Source organism: Lactuca virosa, chromosome 2 (genome assembly GCF_052849685.1).
Source record: "Lactuca virosa cultivar CGN04683 chromosome 2, Lactuca_virosa_CGN04683_v6, whole genome shotgun sequence".
In the NCBI taxonomy this organism is placed as follows: domain Eukaryota; kingdom Viridiplantae; phylum Streptophyta; class Magnoliopsida; order Asterales; family Asteraceae; genus Lactuca; species Lactuca virosa.
Genome location: NC_136427.1, coordinates 163,426,485 through 163,443,370, shown reverse-complemented (window position 1 = coordinate 163,443,370; position 16,886 = coordinate 163,426,485).

Sequence of the window (16,886 nt, the reverse complement as noted above, 5' to 3'; positions counted from 1 at the left end):
AACCACTTAAGATGGACCACACCTTTACTAGGAAAAGTAGCATCAGAATTCAGATTCGATGCATGTGCGTTTCTAAATCATCCATCCAATTTCTAATATTCGTTTCCTTGTAAGGTGTGTTTGAAAGTGTTTTTTAATCTCAAAAATATTTTTGATAAAAGTGTTTATTAGCTTATGACTTTTAAAAAAAAAAAAATTTAAAGTGTTTGGTTAACTTTTATGGTAGAAAAAGTTAAAAAGTCAATAAATTGGTTTTTAAAAAATATTTGACTTAACATTTTAGAGGTAAAAAATGATAGGAAAAACTAAAAAGTTAAAAAGGCATAAAAAGTTCGGATTTTTTTAGCTTTTTTAACTTTCTTATTTTGCATATGGAAAAAGCGGTTTGAAAATAGCTTTTGAACAACCCAAACATCTTTTTAACTTATTAGTTTTTTGAAAAACCAATAAACTAATAAGCTAATTTGAGAAACAATCTCAAACATCCAATAAATATAAATTGTAATGAGAACTACTTAAATATTTCTTATAATATTTTTTTCCATAGTTTTGGTCCCTAATCAATATGAAATAATTAATTTGTTTATATTTTAACTTTTAATTTTATTATAGTATATGGAACGACCGACCAAACCCTTGCCTTAATTCACACCCCATTGAAATCCCTTAGATCCATCACCACCACTGTTAGCCGTTATTCCTCTTCAATCAGGTTACTCATCCCCTCTCTATCGTAGACTGATCATAAATTTTTTTGTTCTTCTCGTTCCTTTTTCATATTCAATTATATGTATAAGGTTCAAGTTTATATTTGAGGTTGCCAAAAATAAAGTTAAAATTCATGTATGTATATGATTTAATATCGTAGATTTACAGATTTTTCATACTTTGTGTCATGGAAAAAGTGGAAAATCTTGAAGGACTTTAAGAGCTTGGAAAATGATTTTTAAAAGTTGGTTTGAAAGTGGGTGTAAGCAATGGTTTCTACTGCTTACATAAGTCCCTTAATTGATATGGACGAAAATAGTCTCAGTTTATTTATTTTAAACTAGTAGTTGGTTGTGTCACCGATCCACAACCTTGATCATGTATTTTTTTTTAACGACTGTTTAGTTGTTACAAGTTAGTATTATCAAGTTAATAGATATCACCAATGCCCAGATTAGAACCCATGCCCTCCAATGTAAGAGTCAAAGCCTCTACCAGTGAGTTAGTCCCATATTGTCAACCTTGATCATGTGTTAGTTGATGATGTGTAAGGGAGGAGATGATGGTTGTTGTAGGTGGTGGTAACCGGACATGATGACTACACCGGGGCAACCATGTCAATAAGAGAGGAGAGGAATGGATTAAGGATGTGGGTGTTAGACTTATGCTATAATTGTTGAGGATATAATTGTAATTTTACTTTCTAGTTTGTTAGATATGTTATTTGAGATTGTTGATATATATATATATATATATATATATATATATATATATATATATATATATATATATATATATATATATATATATATAGACACACACACGAGTTGGAATAAAATTGATTTTTGCTCTTTTGGTAAAAGAATCAATGATCTTTATGTTTTTAATCATCATGTAATATAAAAGAGTCCTTCAGTCTGTTTGTCTACATTGCATTCCTTGAATATTTTTTTATTCAATGTAACGAATTGTTCTTTTGGTGCTATTATATGGCATAAAATGTTTGGTCACCTTCCTAATAACACGATTCGTTTGCTTTTTCTTGTTAACAATAGTGATAATCACTCACTTGGTTCTTTTTGAAATTTGTTTCAAATCCAAACAATATAAATGACTTTAGTAGACATATATGGGTTCACGTGCTAACTCATAAGAGTTATGATTATTCAATGATAAATAATTTCACTGCATATGTTCAGACTCATTTTTAAAAGGTTATAAAAGTCATTAAAACTAACTGATAATGCTTTTGATCTTGGCTTTAGTCATGAAGGGACAACTTATCTTTAATCCATGGGAATTTTATATCAAAAATCTACTCCACAAGCACTTCAACAAAATGGCACAGTTAAGAGGAAGCTCAAACACATTTTAGAAATTGCAAGACCATTATAGTTTTAATATGGTTTAGGCAATGCTTACTAGAATGAATGTGTTAAGACTATTGTTCATCTTATCAACAAAATTCCCTTTTCACATATAAATATTGGACTGAAGAAACTGTAATGACCCGACTTTCCATTCGTTATTGAGGTTAATGTTTCATTATATTATATTCTTAAACTAACATTTTCTTGGTTTAAAGTTATCTTTAGAGGACTAGAGTGGAATAAAGTTAACCTTGATCATGTATATGGGTCTTGGGGTCATTTTATGATATATTGGGGGGCCTAGATGGAGAGTTATGAAGTATGTAATCTAGCCTAACCCTAAAATCCAAGAAATCCACTCTATTTGCAACCATCAGACCCTAAAGCGTGAGAGAGTTCTTGAGTGCTTTTTATACTTGGAGTAGTAGTTATTAAAATAAAGTTGTTGCTATTTTGGTGGATTATTGGTGTTGTTCATTGGATTATTTCCCCTCTCCCTGGTTCGTTGTGTTATCACGAATTTACATGTAACATCCCAAAAATCCTAAGTAAAATTTTTGTATAATATCAACCAAACCATCAACCATATATTTCAAAAAGACAAAATTGCAAGTTTGGTCCCTGTGGTATGTCAAAAATTGGATGTTTGGTCCAAAAAGTTTTGGGATTGCACCGGTGGTCCAAAAGGTTTGATTTGTTGTGGAATTGGTCCAAAGGCTTAACAGTCATTTGTGCCCTCTGTTTGTGTGAGGGTATTTCTATCCAAAAGGATTGATCTTGTAAATTATTTTTCAAATATGGGTGACTTTTGAATAAATTAAATTAAAGTTTGATTCCACTTTGACTTTTGACTGGTCAAAATAGGAACCCGATTAGAAAGTGGTCAAGGGATTTTTTTTGTTCGTCATTTGATCGATCGTCAAGGGGAACACAAAGAAAACGAATACAGAACACAAAGGGAAGAACGAAGGCATAATCGATTGGGAGGAAGAGGAGATTGGAACGGGAATGAAGCGAAGGCAGTCAAGAAGAAGGCACACGAAGTCAGCGAAGGTTCGTTCGTTCTTCTGGCTGAAGGAAAGGGGCCCGATGGCTTCTGATTTTTCGTCGATTGATTCACAATCGGTGATGGCCTCCGGGATTCGAATTAGGCCAAAGAAGAGGAAGGGAAAGGAAGAGGCAGCGAGGGGTGTTAGGAGGTGGTAGTCGACGACTCATTCTTCTTCTACTCCAGTCGTGAGGTGCGATGGGGAAAAACGAAGGGCACGGTAGTAGCGACTAGCTGATCTGTTGAGCTACCTCCGATCTACCTACCTTCTATTCGAGTTTCACCGTCGGACAGAAGAGAGACAACCGAGCCTATTAGATCAGCCCTCGCAGGAAAAGAAATCAGTCAAGGAGGCCGATGGAGCAACCCCTCGCCATCACTGTTGTTGACAATAGCCACCACCGAACCACTCTTCTACTTTCTTGTTCCTTTTCCTTGTCCAAACAAGCCAATCACAGGTGGTGCCCTCCATGGGATCGGCAACTGCTGTTGCTTTCATTCCTTTTTCTTCTCCGATCAGACACGAAGGTGAAGAACCCCTCCTCCATCGTTTGTGTTACAGGACCAAAACAATCATCGATTTTTGATTGCTTCCATTCGTTCCTTCTCTTCTTAATTTGATGAAGACAAAGTCTTTTCCCCCGATTTGTTAAAATGATGACCGTGTTGGTCCCTTTACCCAAATTTTATATCAGATTGGCAAAACCAGTCCCTCTAGTTGTAGCTTTAAATTAAAATTAGCCACTTGGCATAAATCTTTTCAAAGCATGTCCCAATTTAATAAAATATTAAAAGAAGGGGTGTGAATTGACAAAAATACCCTCACACAAATGGAGGGCACAAACGACTGTTAAGCCTTTGGACCAATTTCACAACAAATCAAACCTTTTGGACCACCGGTGCAACCCCAAAACTTTTTGGACCAAACATCCAATTTTTGACATACCATAGGGACCAAACTTGCAATTTTGTCTTTCAAAAACCATCAAGTATATCATAGTAGAAAAATAAACACAGGTTGATGCGCTACGATCATGCCCCACTCTTCCTTTTTGAACCAAAGGTACTTAAAAACACTTAAACATAAAGAATAAGCATAGAGCTTCGTGAGTTCCCCAAAATACTGATGGGTTTTATGTACTCTAACATCCCTATGACGCACATACAATCCTAATGCTTTGGATCTAAGTTTTCTCTAATTATAGATGCAATTTCATTTTATCCAAAGCATGAAGGCTAACTAGCATACAATTTGGAGATATACAACATAAAAACTAGTTGGAAGATTACCTCTTTGTTGTAGCTTATACAACTTGGCCTTTAAGAGCTTAGCACCCCAAGTGTAATGCCTCAAACAAGTCACAAACGCCATGAAAAAGTGGAAGATGATGAGAGAGAGGTTAGAAAGCTCAAAATCGGATAGGGTTTAAACTTAGGAGTCTTCGCCAATTTTAGTAAGCTAGGGGATTTATTTATAGTTTGGAATTCCTAGGGTTTCAACTTGTAAACCGTAATTCACTTGGGCTTTTAATCCAATAACTTATTAGCCGTATGGACTAACTCTTCATGGACTCTCACAAAGATTTAGTCTATTCCTAATCAACATGGATCATTAGCCCAAACTATAAATATCACTGATTTACATAATCAGTCCCTACAAATTTAATTAGTCTCTTTTGATCACTAAATTAATTCCAAATTAATTCTTGATCAATACCAATTAAATAATATGATTTCTCAATTAATATATTATTCTTATAATATATTAATAAATCACAATTAACCTCTTTCTCAAATATCCATCCTATCAAATTGTTCTGATGAAGGCAACCCGAAATGGACCATGCTGCTCTCGGGTCAAGTACATACCAATTATAGTTATGGGCTTAGACACCTAATCCAACATTCTCCCACTTGGATAAGTCTAATAACTATAATTACAAGTACGACTTGAAAAACCGACCAACAATCGTAGCTCTCAAAAGCCGTTGTCGAACTCTGACGCGTCCACTAGATAAGGGATCATATATTCCTCCGTTCTACAAGATATCGTATGAACTGAGACATGGATTTTAATCATTCTCTCTGTCCATATGTTGTTTACCGATTTCTGATTTATGACGACTGACTAATTGAACAAATCAAATCAGTCCAGGCTTGGCCAAGTGCTTAGGGTTGTCATCACTAAATCATCGAGGGCCCACAAATATCGCTTTTATCCCTTTTCCGGTGAAAGGAAAGGATAAACTTTGACTCATATGCTTGCTCTATTTACTCATCAAATCACACACAACAATACGTTTTATAACACCAAGTTACTGGTGCGTTTTCATATCATCAATATACAACTGACTTGTAAACTACAACTCACATGTCTTGGTTTCAAGAATATAAGATATTATCGTCTTATGATCACTCGTGATAAAATCCATGAAGTGATTCAAATGAGCATGGGTTTGATCCAATACTCAAATCTTATTACATGAGTACTCATGAACACTGCAACAAACTTGTGCTATGTCTAAAACCTTAGACAATCTACAGTCGGATCCATGACAGTCTTACCTCATTACTTACTTCCAAAGTATGATTGACCGTGGATGTTTGAACAACCTAGTTATTCGGGAAGTAAAACATGCAAAGTGAAACACAAGAATAATCGTATCCAATATGGTCTCAAAAATTTTGAATATAAATAAAACACCTTTTATTTAATCACCATATTGATTACACATTTATTTATTGTATAATGTTTCGATTAATCAACTTAATACTTGAATTAAAACAATAGTTATCCCATGCTCCAAGCATGCACACTATGTTTATATATGGTCCCTACTTTGTGAAATAGATCAATTGAAAAACATTTCAATGATGCTAATTTCACAATTCCAAATCCTTATTACTTAGTGTAAGAATACCTAATTCTTGCCATTATAAGAATGTGTTAGATTCTAAACTATCATGCAATGTATCTTTTGTAATGTCGAGGTACCAAAGTCACAGAGACTTTGCCAACGATATTACAAAACTTTCCACTGGAGATTGATAACAAAACAATTCCAAGGAAGCGAAGTCTCAAATTCAAAGTACATTCCTTTGAACATCCTTCTTGCATAAAGGTTTCTAACCTACACATAAATTCATAATATCCAACTCCCATTATGGAAACATTTCCATATTTTCCATGTGACAATCCTATCTAATCATAATCATGTCAATATGGTCCATCCATTACTATACTTCTAACTGTCCATAAGCAACCAATCTTTGGCGAACCTTGGATTGTCCTTAACAGTTGTTTAACAACTTTGGTCATATATTGTTCCGGTCCATTTTCTTTCTTAATGCCCTAGGCATTTGGAAAATTCAGAACACACAAATATTATAGCATATGCAATCGATCCTATACCAGAAGCATATGGGACACGATTCATAATGTCTTACATAAAGACATGATACTTTACCAGTCTCTTGCTATAACATTCATATATGTTCATGACTAAGTTTGATTAATACTTCAATCTAAGCTTTTAGATTTGAAATAAAGTATAAGTATCCTCTCCCTTACTATAGTGAAACAATTTTTCAAACTTTGCAATTTTGCAAATTAGAACTTTGTTTCCTATAAATCGCATTTATAACTCGCAACACTTACCATAATAATTATGCTCCCACTAGCATAATAATTACATTCTTACTAGCATAACACTTATTCTCCCACTAGCTTTGACATATATCCAGAAATCAGCTGGACTTGTAGAAATCAATACTTATTGACTTTCTTACCAAAGGTCAGATTTCTGATACGAGATGCTTCGATAAGCCTTTAACTAAGCTCATACACTTTTTATTAGAAAGCTCATATGTGTGTTTAAAATATTTCAGAACTTACGGCAGTAAGTCCCGAATGTTCAAACTATTTGCCATTTTTCACAATTCGAACTATGAAGATGGATGCCATAATCATCATCGAATTTGAGAATGCAAATATCACAATTGCTAACTCTTAAAATCTACTTAGTGAAAGCGTTTCCTCACAATCATTTTCATGAATAGGAGAGAAACCTTAACACTTAGATTTAATGGTGTATATGTTCCTATCAATGTGAATCTGTCATTTCCAACCATTATCATAAGACAAGGTCTATGACAAATTCAAACTCATATGGACTGAACTTGTTCATTCTTAATTTCTTGCCATTATTAGCCCAAGAGCCTACCATTGCTTCCAGGTTGTTCAGCAACTCACTCTTACTGATCAATGAACTTTCACTGATCAAGATGCTTTGCCTTATACAAACAGATAAGAACTCATAAAACTCACATGCATAGTAAACTAAATTGAATTAGGCACAAAAATAAGAATATATCAACACGATGGGTTACAAACCTCAAGTCATGTGCTAGTGATGAACAATAGGTTTACTCTTGATTAGTTCTTGAAACTTTTCAAGATCTTTAAGACTCCCACTGACTTCTTGACATATAATTTTCTCTGGTCAAGAAACATTCCTTGACTAACTAATATCCAAGAGTTAGTGTGGATTCCTATCAAGACAAACACTTCACACAATTGATCTTAGTTGGTCTTTGTTTTATCACAACTACCAATTACAAATGTGCTATAAACCTACTTAAGATATGTCACTCAAGGCATAATCTTGGAGTATGACTCTAAGACTTGATACTGGAACGAAGTATGACTCACCTTAATTGATTTAACCATTTCAACAATTTCCGATTCCTCTTCTTAGCTATACTTATGTACTAAGGTGTCCTTAGAGGATCAATTGTGATATGGTTTTTGATGGGTTTTGAGTACTACAACATTCCTATGGTGTACATGCAAACCCTAAAGCTTTGGATCTAGTTTGTCTAATGAACATGCAATAATCATCCAAAGCCATAAACCCTATATCTAGCATGTGATAATCAATATTATCATATGAAAGGGTTTAGATCTTACCTTTGATTGTTATGTAGTAATAACAATCTATTCCTTCTTGTAATTGACTTCTGAAAGCTTAGAGTCACAAGTGTCACACCTCTAATGGAGTCACACACACCATAAGCAATAAGGATGAAGAAGGAGGAGAGAGAGGACACCAAAAACGTCTAGAAACCCTAAGGAATCAGTTAGCCACGTTTTTGGTGCCCTAGGGGTCCTTAAATATGTGAGGCTATTAAGGTTTTGAACTAGGAAACCCTAATCTGACTGCTTAGGCCCTAAGTAGCCCATGGACTCCTCCTTTAGAGGCCTTGGACGAATTCTAATGGGTTTCCCCATAGATTTCGTCCACTCCATCCTCTATGGAGCCCATTAGCCCAATATTGTAACACCCGTAGATCCGGGCTAGTCAATTTAGAGATAATAGGGGTCGAAAACGACTTTTCGACAAAAGATTATTTAGAATAAATAATCTTAACCAAGTTGTAGAATATGTCTCAAGGGTTCCGTACATATAAAGAACGCCGAAATCCGAGTTATAACGAAGAAGTTATGGCCCGTCGATGTTTTTCGGCAAAACCGGCACGACATCGGGAGACGTAAATAGTGAATTTACAATATAGTACTTTTTAGCCTTAGTGATCTAAACAAAAGTTGTAGTATATGTTAAACCAAGAACATCCATAAAAAGAACACCCAAATCTGACTTCGTATGAGGAAGTTATGAATTTTCTAAGATTTGGCATAGCAGTGCACGACCCGAAACTCGAATTTTAGTTCGAGCGGTTTTTGGCTTACGCAACCTAAATGAGAGTTGGAGATCTCATTAATAGGAACTCAACGGTAAAAAGACAGACGAAAATGGAGTCTGTATGAAGGAGTTACGAATTCTTCATGGTCATTTAACAGTCTAATCTCATCCTACTATTACATTTAAGATCGGTCAAGAATTAGCCGATGGAGTCTAAATGAAAGTTGTAGATCTTGTTTTTACCTACGTGTGGAAAAAAAGAAAGTCGAAAACGGAGCTCGTATGCGAAAGTTACGAGGTTTAGAAGTCGGCAGGGTGCTGCTGTAAAAGGGGTGACGTGGCTGATTATGGGGCAAGGCTTTCTCCCCAAGGCAAGCCACCAGAAGGTGACATGTGGCATGGACTCAACGAGTAGGAGGACCTACTCGATGATTAGAGCTGTTTTCCAGCCTATAAATAGAGGTGTCGGGTTCCCTCATTCTTCACACCATTCCAACCTCTTCCCTCTCTCTCTAGAACCTCTGTCTAGCCCCTAAACCCCCCAAAAAGCCTAGGGAACCTCCCTAGTACCCGAAGGAAGCCCCGAGGCTCCCGGAGTCCCGAGAAAGGAGCCTTTCGGCTCGGGAACGCTGCTCCGGCGAAGCCCGATTTTTGAGAAAAACCCGCTGTAAGTGCGCTACGCCTAACCTATCTTTAGTATAGCTTATGTTTTAATATAGTAATGTTATTAGGACCTTATAATAATTATTTGGGCTATTATTATGAGTTATATAGTGTTGTTTAACACTTATATAATAATAATAATAGCTAGACTATTAATTAGTCTCGGTTAACGTTAGACTAAACCCTAGTGGTATTGATACTAGGTTTTGTCAAGGGAAAATTGTTTTGAGATAACGAAGCGTTGTCCGAGTTCCGAGTCACCACCTTTCAGGTGAGTGCATAGTCCCTTTCATCTTACACATAGATATGAAGTATTTAATATAAATTACGTGCTATGTGTGCATATTGTCTGTATACTTGCCGTCTGTGCTGGGTGAAAGATTTTTATACATGTTTTAAATGATTTAAACTGTATATGTATGTTATATCTACAAAATGTGTTGGGTAAAACATGGGTAGATGAAATAGTTGCTGTATGACAAAAACAAAATGATGCGAGGTGATATAGACCATGAGATAAGGGTGAGAGGTAAACCATGAGAGAAGCCTTTTACCCATGTGTTGGCCCCGTCATTCAGTAGAGTATGGATGACAACCACGGACTATTCTAGACAGTCCAGTGGACACTAGCAGGCTCGCAACCTGTAGGTGTTTTGAACTGTGTATTCACCAGATGTACTCTAAAAAACCCATTGACATGTATTGCGAGTGGATTCTCGGAAACGATACTGTCGATAAACGAGATAAAAACCCATTGACATGTATTGCGAGTGGATTCTCGGAAACGATACTGTTGATAAACGAAATAGCCCTGACAGCTATGGATTTAGTGCCTGTTGAGCAAAGCCTGGCAACTATGGATTTAGTGCCCGTTGAGTAAACCCTGGGAACGATGGATTTCGTGCCTATTCCTTAGGATGATCCTTAGGAACGAATGAATAAGAAATAGTTGATTCTTAGGGTAGATCCTTCAGAGTAAATAAGATAATGGGGATGGGTAATTGGGTTAGTTGTTTGATGATTAAACATAATAATTATATTATTGTGGGTTGAAAACCCTATGTACTCACCAGGTTTCCCAACCTGACCCACTCAGTTTATTTGTATCACAGGTGTCGATATGAAGTTACATTACACTGAGAGATTTAAAAGAGATGTAGATCACTAGTGTAAATAATGTAAGTTCTGTTTATGCTTATGTTTCTGTATTGACGATGACACCCCAATGTTTTAAAATGAACAAAAATACATTTCTTCAGAAATGATTTGATAACGTACTTATCATGTTTTACTGGGAACAAATTCCGCAACATTTTTATCAAAAGAAGTACTCTGATTTTTATAAAGCATAAACAAAATCGGTCTTTTTTGGCCGTGAAAATGGAGATGTCACAGTTGGTATCAGAGCATTAGTTTAAGCGAACTAGGAATTTGTAGGAAATTTCTAGACTTAAACTTAGAGTGCTAAGCGATGATTGTGAGATGAGTGTCTGCTATATTTTAGACACGAGCACTAGTTTATTTTAGGAAAGATGCCTAAAATGTTTTATGTGCTAAATGTTTTATGTTATAGCTATAAAGATGCCTTATATGCTATTATTTGTTCGGATCTATGGTCTATTGCCGACCGGATCTGGAAATTTTATGTGTTCAGATTTCTAAACGTTTAATTACGATATTAGAATTGGCATGTAACTTTTCGGAGTAATAGGGAGATTTATATGTCTATCGTAAATAAAACTTTCCTATCTTAAATTCTCGCCTCGGTACACCGAATGTCTGCTTTGGTGTACAAAACGTCATTGTGAAGACAGACTAGGAAATATGCGAGGAAGATGATAACCTGAGCCAAAGAATGTGATGCGTCATGCATCGGTCGTTGCGCCTGCACCCGAACCTATCACAATGGAAAAAGTTCAGGAAGTGATGCGAACCATGATAGACTGATAAAATAGAGGAAATGATAGGGCTTACGATAGTGAATGATACCTATTAGAAGATATCGTAAGAGAGGTATCTTGCCTTTAGAACGCGTCTAATAAATAATACGTCTAGTACCGGAGAAGTACGGTTTCGATTGGCAGAAAGAAAGAATTTTTGGTATAATCCATAAAGTTATCCCATGGTCTGGAATTTCCAATACCAACCGAGTTGAAGCAGAATTGATGATTGAAGATGTGCATGGAAGAAGTCTTAGTAGAGTCTAAGGAATTTTTTTATGATTATTTGGACACACTCGTATGTGTTAAATTGTTTTGTGATTTTAGGACTTGAGGACTGCGAGACAATACTTGGGACGAGTATGAGTAGGTGTGAAAGGTAGTAGATGCATATACTACCGGAAGAACAGGACTCACGCTTGGATCAGGGAAGGTCACAAGGTTACCAAGGAGCTAGTAATTCATTTCGTTTTATTCAAGTATGTCGTTACCATCGTTTCGGTAATGACTAAGAAGATGATTGTTATTCCGACCCTAGTGGTCATATCAAACTGAGTCCGACTACGCTGAGTATGTTATGTGGTTCAGAGAATCAAGTTCGATGTAGCATCTGACTTAAGGCGGAAGATTGAAATAAAAAGCGATCAGTAGAGGTATCGCGATAGTTGCTTGTAGCTAGAAATGCTACCTTTTAAGATGTGATTATATCCCATTAGAATAATAAGGAAGGTATAGTCTGTTCTGGAATTTGACTCTAAGAGACCTGAGTCTAAGCGTTGCAACATACGATGATAGGTCATTAGAATATGACACATCGGTACATTGTAGTAATAAAAGAACTTATCTTAAGTTCGTGTCCAGTGAGGATCGATATTGTGACATGAAGGTCATAATTTGGAGTATAACGTGAGATAGGGAGCAAGTGCAAGATCGAGCACCACCTGCAGACAACGAGTCCAAGAGTTAGATACTCATTCGAAGGAACATAGAAGTTACGATTATTACATAAGATGAAGAGATAACGTATGGAGTCATTATACACCCATGTTTTGTTGATGATTCCGGGACGTAATCATCCTAAGGGGATGATAATTGTAACACCCGTAGATCCGGGCTAGTCAATTTAGAGATAATAGGGGTCGAAAATGACTTTTCGACAAAAGATTATTTAGAATAAATAATCTTAACCAAGTTGTAAAATATGTCTCAAGGGTTCCGTACATATAAAGAACGCCGAAATTCGAGTTATAACGAAGAAGTTATGGCTCGTCGAAGTTTTCGGCAAAACCGGCACGGCACCGGGAGACGTAAATAGTGAATTTACAATAGAGTACTTTTTAGCCTTAGTGATCTAAACAAAAGTTGTAGTATATGTTAAACCAAGAACATCCATAAAAAGAACGCCCAAATCTGACTTCGTATGAGGAAGTTATGAATTTTCTAAGATTTGGCATAGCAGTGCACGACCCGAAACTCGAATTTTAGTTCGAGCGGTTTTTGGCTTACACAACCTAAATGAGAGTTGAAGATCTCATTAATAGGAACTCAACGGTAAAAAGACAGACGAAAATGGAGTCTGTATGAAGGAGGTACGAATTCTTCGTGGTCATTTAACAGTCTAACCTCATCCTACTGTTAAATTTAAGATCGGTCGAGAATTAGCCGATGGAGTCTAAATGAAAGTTGTAGATCTTGTTTTACCTACGCGTGGAAAAAAAGAACATAAAAAACGGAGCTCGTATGCGAAAGTTACGAGGTTTAGAAGTCGACAGGGTGCTGCTGCAAAAGGGGTGACGTGGCTGATTATGGGCCAAGGCTTTCTCCCCAAGGCAAGCCACCAGAAGGTGACATGTGGCATGGACTCAACGAGTAGGAGGACCTACTCGACGAGTAGAGCTGTTTTCCAGCCTATAAATAGAGGTGTCGGGTTCCCTCATTCTTCACACCATTCCAACCTCTTCTCTCTCTCTCTCTCTAGAACCTCTGTCTAGCCCCTAAACCCCCCAAAAAGCCTAGGGAACCTCCCTAGCACCCGAAGGAAGCCCCGAGGCTCCTGGAGTCCCGAGAAAGGAGCCTTTCGGCTCGGGAACGCTGCTCCGGCGAAGCCCGATTTTTGAGAAAAACCCGCTGTAAGTGCGCTACGCCTAACCTATCTTTAGTATAGCTTATGTTTTAATATAGTAATGTTATTAGGACCTTATAATAATTATTTGGGCTATTATTATGAGTTATATAGTGTTGTTTAACACTTATATAATAATAATAATAATAGCTAGACTATTAATTAGTCTCGGTTAACGTTAGACTAAACCCTAGTGGTATTGATACTAGGTTTTGTCAAGGGAAAATTGTTTTGAGATAACGAAGCGTTGTCCGAGTTCCGAGTCACCACCTTTCAGGTGAGTGCATAGTCCCTTTCATCTTACACATATATATGAAGTATTTAATATAAATTACGTGCTATGTGTGCATATTGTCTGTATACTTGCCGTCTGTGCTGGGTGAAAGATTTTTATACATGTTTTAAATGATTTAAACTGTATATGTATGTTATATCTACAAAATGTGTTGGGTAAAACATGGGTAGATGAAATAGTTGCTGTGTGACAAAAACAAAATGATGCGAGGTGATATAGACCATGAGATAAGGGTGAGAGGTAAACCATGAGAGAAGCCTTTTACCCATGTGTTGGCCCCGTCATTCAGTAGAGTATGGATGACAACCACGGACTATTCTAGACAGTCCAGTGGACACTAGCAGGCTCACAACATGTAGGTGTTTTGAACTGTGTCTTACCAGATGTACTCTAAAAAACCCATTGACATGTATTGTGAGTGGATTCTCGGAAACGATACTGTCGATAAACGAGATAAAAACCCATTGACATGTATTGCGAGTGGATTCTCGGAAACGATACTGTTGATAAACGAAATAGCCCTGGCAGCTATGGATTTAATGCCTGTTGAGCAAAGCCTGGCAACTATGGATTTAGTGCCCGTTGAGTAAACCCTGGGAACGATGAATTTCGTGCCTATTCCTTAGGAACGAATGAACAAGAAATAGTTGATTCTTAGGGTAGATCCTTAAGAGTAAATAAGATAATGGGGATGGGTAATTGGGTTAATTGTTTGATGATTAAACATAATAATTATATTATTGTGGGTTGAAAACCCTATGTACTCACCAGGTTTCCCAACCTGACCCACTCAGTTTATTTGTATCACAAGTGTCGATATGAAGTTATATTACACTGAGAGATTTAAAAGAGATGTAGATCACTAGTGTAAATAATGTAAGTTTTGTTTATGCTTATGTTTCTGTATTGATGATGACACCCCAATGTTTTAAAATGAATAAAAATACATTTCTTCAGAAATGATTTGATAACGTACTTATCATGTTTTACTGGGAACAAATTCCGCAACATTTTTATCAAAAGAAGTACTCTGATTTTTATAAAGCATAAACAAAATCGGTCTTTTCTGGCCGTGAAAATGGGGATGTCACAAATATCCAACTATCACACAATTGACAGTTCTAGTCCCCTTTATTTAATTAATGTCTTTTAGCCACAAAATTAATTCTGATTAATTTCTTGACTAATATTAATTAAATAATATGATTTCTCTCTTAATATATTATTCATATAATATATTAATAAATCATAACTATTCTCCTTTTCCATAAATCATCCTATCAAGTTGCTTTGGTGAAGGCGACCCAATAGGACCATGCTCGCAATCGGTTCAAGTACATACAAAAATAGTTATGGGCTTAGATACTAATCGAACAGTCTCCCACTTGGATAAGTCTATTAACTATTCCGCATATGTCTTTAGATCCTGATCAACAATCGTAGCTTTCAAAAGCAGCTGTCAACTCTGATCTTATCAGATACACGTCCTTTAGATAAGGGATCATATATTCCTCCATTCTAGATATCGTATAGACGTGAGACATGGATTGAAATCATTCTCTCAGTCTATGTGTTGTTTCCCGATTTCCGATTTATGACGATTGACTAATTGAACAAATCAAATTAGCCCTGGACCGGCCGAGCACTTTCGTTTGTCATCACTAAATCATCGAGGGGCCCACAGATATCGCTTTTATCCCACTTTGGGTAAAAGGAACGGATACACTTCGACTCAATGCTCGCTTGTACTTACTCACCGAATCACACACAACAATATATTTTATAACACCAAGTTACCGGTGTGTTTACATATTATCAATGTGTAACCGACTCGCAAGATACAACTCACACATCTCGGTTTCAAGAATATAAGATATTATCGTCTCACCAGTCACTCGTGATAAAATCCATGAAGCGATCCAAGTGAGCGTGGGTTTAATCCAATGCTCAAATCATATTCGTAAGCACTCATGAACGTTGCAGCAAACCTTGGCTATGTCTAATATACTTTAGACAATCTACAACCAATTCATGACAATCTTCTTTTATACCTACTCCCAAAGTATGAACGACTATGGAACGTTCGAATAATCTTATTATTCAGGAAGTCAAAACATGCAAAGTGAAACACAAGAATAATACTAATCTTATATGGCCCCAAACTTTTGAGTATAAATAAAACACTTTTATTTAATCACCATATTGATTACTCATTATTTGTTGTTTCTGGTAATCAACTTCTTACTTGAATTATAACGACAATTATCCCATGCTCTCAGCATGCACACTATGTTTACTTATGGTCCTTACTTTATGAAATAGTATAATTAAATAACATTTTCAATCACACTCATTTCATAATCCCCAATCCTTACCACAAGTGTGAGAATACCAAATTCTTGCCACTTTTAGAATATGTTAGATTCTAACATTTTATGCAATGGTCCTTTCGTAATGTCACGGCACAAAGTCACCAAGACTTGGCCAATGAAATTACAAAATGCTCTATTGGAGATTGTTAGAAGACAATTCCATAGATGTGAAGTCTCACATTCAAAGTACATTCCTTTGAACATCCTTCTTGCATAAAAGTTTCTAATCTAGACATAAACTCTTAACGTCCAACTCCCAATATGGAAACATTTCCATATTTTCCATATGACAACTCATTTTAAATAGAATCTTATCTATTCATAATAATGTCAATGTGGTCCATCTATGATTATACTTCTATTCGACCACAAGTGACCAATCCTTGGCGAACCTTAGATTATCCTTGATAGTTGTTTAACTAATTCAGTGAAATCTGATTCTAGTCCTCTTTCCCTCTTAATGCCCTAGGCATTTGGAAAATTTTAGACCGGTCGAATATTACAATATATGCAATCGATCCTATACCCGAAGCATATGGGATACGATTCGCAGTGAAAACGTGATACTTTACCAGTTTCTTGCCATAATATTGCCATAATATTTCTATTTGCCGTGTTCTCAAAATTCGAACTATGAAGAGGGATGCCGTAATCATAATCGAACTT